General features: G+C 44.4%; 1 long non-coding RNA gene across 1 annotated transcript in view; it reads right to left on the bottom strand.

The window, feature by feature from the left end:
* Positions 1 to 5,506: 5,506 nt before the first annotated feature.
* The window catches only part of LOC141112803 (uncharacterized), a 42,267-nt gene continuing 35,544 nt past the window's right edge, over positions 5,507 to 12,229 (bottom strand). The window contains exon 2 of the long non-coding RNA XR_012236645.1: positions 5,507 to 5,631. This is a non-coding gene — a long non-coding RNA (uncharacterized lncRNA). The remainder of the gene's footprint in view (positions 5,632 to 12,229) is intronic.

Here is a 12,229-nt window from a genome sequence, read left to right as displayed (position 1 = left end):
CTGCTGATCTCCTGCAGCCTCTTTGCAGGCACTCCCCGTCTTCATGCACACCCGCAGTGTCTGCATGGCATTTCTCAGTGTAGGTTTTCCTAAAAGTGACACCAGCGGAATGTGAGAAACTTACAAAGGAGAGATGGAAGTGCACAACAAAAGCCACTCAGAAAGGCTTCAGCTCCATCAACTTCCGAACCACACCAACTAACGCGTTTCGCCCGCCATGGGCTTAATCCAGTGGTCTCCAAACTGTGGCCCATGGGCCAGATGCTTGCCTTCATCCGGGCCTTGGGGCACTTTTCCCCCCTTTCATACGAGGTACCATTCCTCCCACTGACACCAATGATGGGGCAGTATTACTTCCGATGAAACCAACATTGGGGCATAATTTCTCCTACTGATATAAAACAATGGGACATTATTCCTGCCACTGACACCAACAATAGGGACAGTAATCCTGCCACTGACACCAACTATAGGGACAGTATTCCCCCTAATGACATCAACGACGGGGCACTATTCCTCAGACTGACATCTAATGCCGCGTACACACGACTGGTTTTGCCGTCGGAATAAACTCCGAAGGTTTCTACGATGGTACTCCGACGGAATTCCATTCAAGCGGTCTTGCCTTCACACAGTCAACCCAAAGTCCGACCGTCCAGAACGCGGTGACGTACAACACGTACGACGGGTCTAGAAAAAGGAAGTTCAATAGCCAGTAGCCAATAGCTGCTGTCTCGTACTTGCTTCAGAGCATGCGTCGTTTTTGTTCTAGTTCTAGGTCCGTCAGAATTTTCGAGAAAAAAAAGCCTGATGAGGCCAACACACGATCGGAATAGACGATGAAAAGCTTCCGTCTGACATTCCGCTCGTGTGTACGCAGCTTAAGAAGGGCATTATTCCTCCCACTGGCGCCAAAGATGGGGTACTAATCATTTCAATGACACCAACAATGGGGTACTATTCCTTCTACTGACACCAATGATGGGGCACTATTCCTCCCACTGACACCAATGAAGAGGCACTATTCCTTCCACTGACACCAATGATGGGACACTAGTCATCCCACTAACACCAATGATGGGACACTATTCATCCCACTAACACCAATGATGGGGCACTATTCCCTCCACTGACACCAATGAAGGGGCACTATTCCTTCCACTGACACCAATGATGGGGCACTATTCCTCCCACTGACACCAATGATGGGGCACTATTCATCCCACTAACACCAATGATGGGGCACTATTCCCGCCACTGATACCAATGAAGGGGCACTATTCCTCCCACTGACACCAACATTGGGGCATAATTTCTCCTACAGATATAAAACAATGGAACACTATTCCTCCCACTAACACCAAAGAAGGGTTTTATTCCTCCCATTGGTGCCAAAGACGGAGTACTAATCATTTTAATGACACCAACAATGGGGCAATATTCCTTCCACTGACACCAATAATGGGGCACTATTCATTTCAATGACACTGGCTCTTTGTTTAGAAAGTTTGAAGGCCCCTGGCTTAATCGATTAAGCCCATGGTGGGTGAAACGCGTTAGTTTCACCAATGATGGGGTGAAACTAACCATCAGCATCAGCGGACATATTTCTCAGCAGGATGGACAGTAATTATCGCTAGCGGTTATAGCAGCCAGCAGGCTGGCTGTACCCAAGTTGATCGATCGATCGATTAACTTGGTACATTCAGCCTGCCCATTAATGGTTTAAATCTCGGCCAGTTCCTGCTAAACCGACTGAGATTTGGACCGTGTCTGTCAAAATAGCCAATTCATGAAGATCTCCAATTACGCCACTTCCGGTTACTGTAAACCATCATTAATTGGACATTTCGATGACTTGCTGTTTTGACACAACACCGGCAAGTGTGTACACTCCGGTCCACGAAGGCTTTGCTGTTTTTGACTCAACAGCGGGTAACGAGGAAAAAGTTGCGGAGGCAGCCATTTTGTTGGTTAGTATCGGAGCGAACTAACAATATCCGCTCATAATACCGGAGTGTACACGGTTGCCGGTGTTGTGTCAGAACAGCAAGTCGTTGAAAATCTCCAATTGGTGGCGGTTCACAATAAACTGGAAGTGACGTAATTGGAGATCTTGATGAATTGTCTCTATTGACGGAACACCGGCCTAAGATGAGGCTGTAGAAGACATAGAGGCCGTATCTAGAATTGTAGTATTGCTTTCCAATTCCACCAACAGGAACACTTTTTTTTTTTTCCAGTGGTTGATTATCAGTCCAGTGTTAACCCTTATAGACAGACATACCCCACTTTTAAGTACACAATGGGGTTTTTTTACTAAAGCTTAAAAATGCAAAATCAGGCTCACTTCTGCATAGAAACCAATGAGCTTCCAGGTTATATGACCAAAGCTTAATTGAACAAGCTGGGGTTAGAAGCTCATTGGTTTCTTTGCAGAAGTGAGCCTGATTTTGCACTTTCCAGCTTTAGTAAATAAACCCCATTGCGTACTTAAAAGTGGGGTATGCCTGTACCCTGGTTGCTGGGTCTGTTCACACTTGTCTTTATGTTACTTCGTACATTAACACATATATTTTTGGCACACCTATACCTCTTGGATTGAATGGACCTACTCATGTTCTATGAACCCCTTAATGCACATCCATGGACCAAAAGCCATGTGATTTTTCCGGCACACCTCCAGGCAACCTATCGTATGTTGTGCAATGATGGCCGGGTGCGTTCTGAGTGCGGGTGCAAGCCGAGGGGCGTTTAGAATGAAGTGGGCACACACCCAATAATACCTAAATAATATTTCTATTATATATATATTAGATATATTATATTGCATATAACAATTATGTCAAGTGCAGGTGGATTATACCGCGTTTTTTCGTTTTTTTCAGGGTAAATTGGGCTTTCATTTGATGGTAAATGGATAACTAAATTTTTTTTTTTTTTTATATTATAGGAAAACTAGCCCAAAATAGTAAAAAAAAAGTTGTTTTTTTTTTTTTAAATTTAGCTGTATATTTCTTGTTACTACCAACCCAGAATAAATAAATAAAAATCTCCTGCTCCTGACGATTGCATTGCGATACCAAATATGTGTAACAATAGTGCACATTTTGCTTCTTCTTTTTTTTTTTCCTACCTAAAACACACCGACACAGAATAACATTTGTTTTTAAAATCCTGTCCAAAATATACTGACCCTGACCTTTGACCCTTACTTGACCCAAACACTAACCCCGGCACGGACACGGATCAAACCTCGATCTAGGTATTTTTTTCTTTAATTTTTTTTTTTAATTTATTTTTCTACACACAGTTGTTTGTTTTGCTCTCTTTGCAGGGAGAGAGAGATGCATTGGGGTTGATTTACTAAAGGCAAGGGCTTAGTAAATGAAGTAAAGCTTCACTTTGCAAAGAGTACCCAATCACATGCAAGGAAAAAAAAAACCAAAAAAAAAACAGCATTTTTTCTTGCACATGATTGGATGATGGAGGTCAGCAGAACTTCCCCTTCATTTGCTAAGCTCTGGAGAAACTTCACTTGCAGAGGGCACCGTCTATTTGCCTGTATTAACCACTTCAGCTCCGGAAGGTTTACCCCCCTTCATGACCAGGCCATTCTTTGCGATACGGCACTACGTTACTTTGACTGACAATTGCGCAGCCGTGCGACTCTGTACCCAAATAAAATTGATGTCCTTTTTTTTTTTCCGACAAATTTTCTTTTGGTGGTATTTGATCACCTCTGTGGCTTTTATTTTTTACGCTATAAACAAAAAAAGAGCGACAATTTTGAAAAAAAGAAAACAATATTTTTTAATTTCTGCTATTAAACATATCCAGTAAAAAAAAATCGAATTTCTTCATAAATTTAGGCCAATCTGTATTCTGCTACATATTTTTGGTAAAAAAAAAATCCCAATAAGCGTATATTGATTGGTTTTGCAAAAGTTATAGCGTCTGCACACTACGGGATATATTTATGGAATTTTTTTTTTTTAATTTTGGTTACTAGTAATGGTGGCCATCAGCGATTTTTAGCGGGACTGCGACATTGCAGCGGACAAGTCGGAGACTAAGTGACACTTTTTGGGGACCAGTGACACAATACAGTGATCAGTGCCAAAAAAATGCACTGTCACTGTACTAATAACACTGGCAGGGAAGAGGGTTAATATCAAAGGCCATCAAAGAGTTAAATGTGTTCCTAGAGAGTGCTTTCTAACTGTGGGGGAGGTGCTTATACTGTAAGAAGACAGAGATCCGTGTTCCACAGCAAGCAGCTTAATATGGGGGCACCTGAGCCGAGTCGCTGCTCTGTGTGTCCATTCAGACATGGAGCTGCGGCTCGGCCTCTCTCTCCTCATTGGCTCACTGACTTTGATTGACAGCAGCGGGCGCCAAAGGTTGTGTTTTAGCCAATCAGGAGGGGGAGTCCCGGACAGCCGAGGCACCCGTGCACATCGCTGGATAGAGATGGGGCTCAGGTAAGTATTAGAGGGGCTGCTGCACACAGAAGGTTTTTTTTATCTCAGGGCATAGAATGTCTTAAGATAAAAAAAACCTTCTGCCTTTAGAACCAGTTTAACTTTCAGTTTCTGCTGGCATCGCTGGCTGTTAGAAAGATTCCTGTCCCTGGTGGAATGATACTAAATGCTTGCTGCTTTCAGCACTGGCTCCAGCCACTCTGATGCTCTGTGATGGCGGGTCAACAAGTTATGATCTGGGCTTGCCGATCCGATCTGCCATTGCAGAGCAGGAGGTTTCGGGCCACATCGGAGGTAGGGTGTCCACGTGTCCCGGATTGCCCGGGACAGTCCCGCATTGCCCGGGACAGTCCCGCATTTTGCAGGCCTGCCCCGGGCACCTTCATTCAAGGACAATACAGTGTCCAAAATTAAACTGACACAGCCAGCCCCCCACCCCCCGGGCGAATCTGATGCCGCAAAAAAAGGCTGCAACATTGCCCTTTTACTCACTGACAGTACTTGTCCTGGCCGGGAATGTCTGTAGAGGCACAATCCCTGCCCCATGCTTGTGGTTGAAGAAATCATAAATCCCGCCTCTCGTGTCCAATCACAGCAGGGCAGTGTAGAGCCAGCATTGGAACAAGGTAAAACGGGTCTCGGCCGGCCATGACAATTACTGTCAGTGAGTGATGCCGTGATGCGGCGGCCTTTTTTGGGGGCGTGATCAGTGCTTCTGGGTAGAGCGCACCGCCCGGGCTGTACTGTGATTTGTTGAATGGCAAATTGGAAATAAGGTCATCCTAATCTGAGGACTCCATGGGCCACCAGTTGACCACCTTTTCCACGTCCTTGTAGCCAGTGGTAATGAAACCAATTTTCATCATTTGACGAATAAATAGAAAGAAGAGCTGTGTTTTGGATTGCGGCTAACATTTGCTTTTGATCGGCGTTCTATGGGCGTCCTTTGGACAGCTTTAGTTTATTTGTAACACAGAGAAACACCCAAAAGAAAAAAAAAAAAAAAACACAACAGACAAATATTATAACTTGTCAAATGTTTATTAATTCGTTGCCAAATAAAACAAAGGAAATGAAGAAAGTTAATCTTGCGATGTACGGCGAGCTGCTCGGCTCATCGCTGGCTGGACGGCATCCCAATCCGCATCTAGAAAGACAAAAGACAGACACGGCAAATGAAAGCCCCCGAATTTCTCCACCTCATGTTTAATTGACATATTTTCATGTACTATGAAATAACACATCCTCCCCGCTCACTACTGTACACAGCGTAGTAATGACTTCTGGCAAGACATTCTGTTTTTATAGATTTGTTTTTGGAGCGAGTCTGCCGAATAGGGGGGGGGAATCTCCCGGGACAGAAGTTTTACTATTTCGGATCACTGCTAACCAACCATTTAAGATGATTATCTAAGACTGCCGCGTTCAGGAGGGGGGGCTTTTCCTGTATTTGCAACAAGACATCGTTTTGGAACACGTTAAGCTGTTTATTTGTTTTAAAATGTAGTCATATGGAAAACATGTTCATTTACTAAACTGCAAATCCAACAAATTGCACACATCTGGGAGGGATAAGAGACAAAAGTGCCTGAAGATCTTCTTCCGTGTCCAATGGATAGGAGGCACCTTGGCGTACAAACTGAAAATACAAAACTTCAAATGTCCTTCCATGACCGAGGCACGAGTGTGACACAAACACACAACAGTGTCGGTGTGGGGGGGGGGGTTTCATGCCCAATTTTTTTTTTCAAAAAGAGCCATCTTGAGCCTGGAGCAGCCATTAGGGTTACTGAACCCCTAGCGTTCCTTCAGAGGTTGCTAGGAGTTACTTTAGCTAAGGCTGATTGACCCCACCCCCCCCACCCTCCATTTGATGGTTCCTGCATAGTTCTGGTCAGCTGCAGGATATCAGGGTGGCCTTCTGACCACCACTGTAAGGGGGGCTTTTTTTTTTGCGCTGGCCACCGATGTAAGGGGTGTTTTTCCCATTATTGACCCCCCAATGAATTTGTCTTGGCAAGAGATCCCGAAGACCTAAACATTATTTTAAGGGTTACGCTAAAGCAGAGGTCGCCAAACTTTCTAAATAAAGGGCCAGTTTACTGTCCTCCAGCGCCCCATTTTGGCGTGGGATCAGTGGGAAGAATGTTCCTTACATTGGTGATCAGTGAGAAGAATGTTCCTTACATTGGTGATCAGTGAGAAGAATGTTCCTTACATTGGTGATCAGTGAGAAGAATGTTCCTTACATTGGTGATCAGTGGGAAGAATGTTCCTTACATTGGTGATCAGTGAGAAGAATGTTCCTTACATTGGTGATCAGTGAGAAGAATGTTCCTTACATTGGTGATCAGTGGGAAGAATGTTCCTTACATTGGTGATCAGTGAGAAGAATGTTCCTTATATTGGTGATCAGTGAGAAGAATGTTCCTTACATTGGTGATCAGTGGGAAGAATGTTCCTTACATTGGTGATCAGTGAGAAGAATGTTCCTTACATTGGTGATCAGTGAGAAGAATGTTCCTTACATTGGTGATCAGTGAGAAGAATGTCCCTTACATTGGTGATCAGTGGGAAGAATGTTCCTTACATTGGTGATCAGTGAGAAGAATGCTCCTTACATTGGAGGTCAGTGGGAAGAATGTTCCTTACATTGGTGATCAGTGAGAAGAATGTTCCTTACATTGGTGGTCAGTGGGAAGAATGTTCCTTACATTGGTGATCAGTGAGAAGAATGCTCCTTACATTGGAGGTCAGTGGGAAGAATGTTCCTTACATTGGTGATCAGTGAGAAGAATGCTCCTTACATTGGAGGTCAGTGAGAAGAATGTTCCTTACATTGGTGGTCAGTGGGAAGAATGTTCCTTACATTGGTGATCAGTGAGAAGAATGCTCCTTACATTGGAGGTCAGTGGGAAGAATGTTCCTTACATTGGTGATCAGTGAGAAGAATGCTCCTTACATTGGAGGTCAGTGAGAAGAATGTTCCTTACACTGGTGATCAGTGAGAAGAATGTTCCTTACATTGGTGGTCAGTGGGAAGAATGTTCCTTACATTGGTATTCAGTGGGAAGAATGTTCCTTACATTGGTGATCAGTGGGAAGAATGTTCCTTATATTGGTGATCAGTGGGAAGAATGTTCCTTACATTGGTGATCAGTGAGAAGAATGTTCCTTACATTGGTGATCAGTGAGAAGAATGTTCCTTACATTGGTGATCAGTGAGAAGAATGTTCCTTACATTGGTGATCAGTGAGAAGAATGTTCCTTACATTGGTGATCAGTGGGAAGAATGTTCCTTACATTGGTGATCAGTGGGAAGAATGTTCCTTACATTGGTGATCAGTGAGAAGAATGTTCCTTATATTGGTGATCAGTGAGAAGAATGCTCCTTACATTGGTGATCAGTGAGAAGAATGCTCCTTACATTGGTGATCAGTGAGAAGAATGCCCCTTACATTGGTGATCAGTGGGAAGAATGTTCCTTACATTGGTGATCAGTGAGAAGAATGTTCCTTACATTGGTATTCAGTGGGAAGAATGTTCCTTACATTGGTGTCAGTGAGAAGAATGTCCCTTACATTGGTGATCAGTGGGAAGAATGTTCCTTACATTGGTGATCAGTGGGAAGAATGTTCCTTATATTGGTGATCAGTGGGAAGAATGCTCCTTACATTGGTGGTCAGTAGGAAGAATGCCCCTTACATTGGTGGTCAATTTGAAGAATGCCCCTTACATTGGTGGTCAGTGGGAAGAATGCCCTTCATATTGGTGGACAGTGGATGGAATGCTCCTTTCCTTGGTGGTCAGTGGGAAGAATAGACTTACATTGGTGGTCAGTGGGAAGAATGTTCCTTACATTGGAGGACAGTGGGAAAAACACAACCCATACACTGTTGTTCAGAATGCCACCTTTGGTGTCTTGCTGTTGGGACTACCAAGTGACATTGGCCCCAGAAATATACAAGCACCACCAAATAGGAGGTCAATCAGCCACAGCTCAAGGCACCCTAAGCAACCTCTGGAGGAACTCTAGTTGAGAATGGCTGCTGTAGACATTGTTACTTTGTGGGGGTATGATTGGGAACCCCCTTCCTATAATAAAGTCCGTTTGAAGCATCTACAGGCTGAGCAGCAATGTACAGAGGCCACGATACATGTAGGAGATCACTCCTGGCCTAACCTGTTCAATGAACTCCTGTTCAAGAAGTGGAGGAAGTGGTTGTCACTGGGATAGGACATTGTGGAGAGTAATAACCCTTTCTCACCCTACTACAGTTGTAAGTGTTTTTTGTCTGTATCTTCATTGGAGAGATGTCCCATCCAATACTTCCTATACTGATGATAATATAAACAAGACAGGAGCTCTTACCCCTCACCACTCTAACTATCTGGAAATAAATAGGTTTTCCTGAAGTTGGGCTTTAAAAGGTCCAGACTTTGATTGCACTAATCTGGATTACTTTGTTTAATTAGATTTTTGCTTTTGTTGTAAGCTATAAAAAACAGGAAGATCAATTTTTCAAAGATAAGTCCGGAGAAAATAAGTTAAAGATTAGCAACACAAAGCCAGGTTGGCAATTGTCTGGAAGGGTTTGAAAGTGAAAAAAATAATGAATCTGATCCTTTGATATAAAACTCAGACTGGTGATAACATTGCATTGCAGTGAAATAGTAACAAACACAAGCTCATTAAGACATTTATATTGCAGTGGTCTCCAAACTGCGGCCCGGGGGCCAGATGCGGCCCTTGGCTTGCTTTTATCTGGCCCCTGGGGGACTATTTAATCCGCTGATACCAACAATGGGCCATAATTCCCCACCTCTGACACCAATGATGGGGCACAATTCCTCCCAATGATCCCAACAATGGGACACAATCCCTCCTAATTATGCCAAAGATGGGGCACAATTTATCTCAGCGATACCAACAATGGGGCCCAATGACACCAATGAAGGGGCACAATTCCTCCCAAAGATGGCAACAATGGGACACAATCCCTCCCAGTGATACCAACAATGGGCCACAATTCCTTTCACTGATACCAATGATGGAGCACAATTCCTCCTACTGACACCAATGTTGTGGAACTATTCCTCCCACTGACACCAAAGATGGAGCACAATTCCTCCCAATGATACCAACAATGGGACACAATCCCTCCTAATTATGCCAAAGATGGGGCACAATTTATCTCAGTGATACCAACAATGGGGCCCAATGACACCAATGAAGGGGCACAATTCCTCCCAAAGATGGCAATAGTGCGACACAATTCCTCCTAATTATGCCAAAGATGGGGCACAATTTCTCCCAGTGACACCAACAATAGGGCCCAATGACACCACTGATGGGGCACATTTCCTCTCACTGACACCAATGTTGTGGAACTATTCCTCCCACTGACTCCAAAGATGGGGTACAATTCCTCCCAATGATACCAACTATGGGCCACAATTCCTCCCAGTAATACCAACGATGGGCCACAATTCCTCCCAATGATACAAACGATGGGCCACAATTTCTCCCATTGACACCAACGATGGGGCACAATTTCTCCCATTGACACCAACAATGGAGCCCAATGACACCACTGATGGGGCACACTTCCTCTCACTAACACAAACGATGGGGCATAATTCCTCCCACTGACACCAGTGATGGGACACTATTCCTCCCACTGATACCAATGATGGGGCACTATTCCTCCCACTGACAACAGTGATGGGGCATTTTTTTTCCCACTGACATTGGGACCCTTTCTATTCCCAATGGCCACAGCCTGACCCCCTTAAAGTCTGAAGGACAGTAAACTGGCCCTTTGTTTAGAAATTTTGGAGACCCCTGCTCTAAAGCCTACATAAAGCCAAACTTAGTATTTAATAGAGGGGGAAGTATTCCACCTGCTGTCCGTGTATGTCGTCTCCCTTTGTGTCCTGTTGGGGATTTTTCCTTTCAGTTTCTATCCCAGAGATGCAGGAGGGCCACAACGCACTTTCCTGCTGTGGTGCACCACACACGCTCATGCACGTTACGTTTATTTTGAACGGCAGCCCAACATGTGAAGGTAATGTAGCTCCAATGCATGTGCAATGCAGTGCATAGAAACGCACTATTGTGCATTGTGGCGCGCTGTGTTGCCAAAAATGGTGCAGGTCCACTTGAAACTTGCAAACTTCACAAAGTCATTTAAGGTTTTTTAATCCAGGATTGGATGAACGCAATCCGTTATTGGAACTGTGAATAGATTGGGATAGAAGCTCCTGAACCTTCCAGTGGGTGGAAATGGGGGCTATGACCTGTAGATGTGAAGATAGCCAGCACCACAATAGATCACAGCATAGCGCTAATTTTATTGAACAGCGGTGTATACAGCAAAGAACGGCTACGCGTTTCAGCCTCAAGCAGCCTTATTCCTCAATAGTAATGGGGGATAAGAGGAGGGGTATTTGTGCCGGAAGTGGGGGATTTGGGGTGGGGGGGGTTGTGCTTGGAGAGGAAATTTGAGAGGTAGAGGATTTTGGAGGGGGAATTTTTTTCTTTTTCCTGGTAGCATATGGGTAGAGAAAGGATTTGTGCTGGGGGGGATGGGGGGCAAAGAGTTGTGCCAGGAGAGTTTTTTTTTTTATAAGGGGGCAGATTTGTTCTGGGAGGAGGAGGAATGTATGCTTTAGGGGCTGAGCATGCAGATTAGTCCTCAATTGTTTGTTTTTTTTTTGAAGGGAGGGGATTTTTGCTGATCAAACATCTTGTGGGGAGGGGCACGCTTTGGCATGTTTTCCCTGGGCTTTAGATGACCCTGTCCACCCACACAATTTAGCACAACCGAATCAAGCTCATGTTCTTCTTTCACTTCCCCTTGAAATGTTTTCAAATCTCCAGAAGGACTGACAAAGGTCTTTATATGAAGTCCCGTGCCGAGGCCCCCAAACCTTGGTGTGCTCCTCAGCCACATATAGCTTTGGTAAACCACACCCGATATGAAAAGATGGAGCTCAGGCTATAGTGTTCAACCGTCATGTTACAATTACAGTATTAATAAAATAGAAACGAGGATATCCCTCGATAACATATCGCTGATGGATAACATACAACACAATTCAGCTTCTGTAACCCTTTCCACTCCATCCAAAGTGAAATAAAGAGGAGGAGCTCTAGTAAAGCTCAATCGGTGGGGTGTTCAGAGAGAGGCCTGCCATGAATATCCTGCACCTTTACCTGTCTGGGATATCCATTGTTCTTCAAGGGTTGGGGCAACACTTAGATTGGCTCAGTGGCCTTTGCCTTCTAAACAGGTGGGGGGGATGAAGAAGGAGGTGGAGGTGCCAAAATGATTTGCAGCATGTAGTGACTCTTCCATCAGATATTCTTCTCCACCTTCACCCCTCTGCGGATTGCCGTACCTCCTGGCTGCTGGGGATTTAAAGCAGTTGTAAAATGCTATGTGGGCCCAATATAGGCTAAACAAAGTGACCTCTTCTTCTGATAATGTAAATTGCCTGGTTGTTATCCTGATCCTCTTGCTTCAATAGGACAAGTCACTGACCCGGGACCAGTATGCTGGCAAGGACTTATTTTTCTGCTTTTCTTATATGCAAACCCTGAAAATAATGAAGCCTTTTGAACAGTAAACTGCCAGGCAACTGGGATTTTCAGGAGGAGATCAGGAGAAGTACATCTCTACTTTTCTCATGGAAATTCCTCTGTAGCAGTGGTCTACAGACTGCGGCCCTGGGGCCGGATG

This window comes from Aquarana catesbeiana, linkage group LG11, assembly GCF_042186555.1.
Source record: "Aquarana catesbeiana isolate 2022-GZ linkage group LG11, ASM4218655v1, whole genome shotgun sequence".
In the NCBI taxonomy this organism is placed as follows: domain Eukaryota; kingdom Metazoa; phylum Chordata; class Amphibia; order Anura; family Ranidae; genus Aquarana; species Aquarana catesbeiana.
Note: the sequence above shows the minus strand (reverse complement) of the source record. Positions and strands in the feature narration are given on the sequence as shown.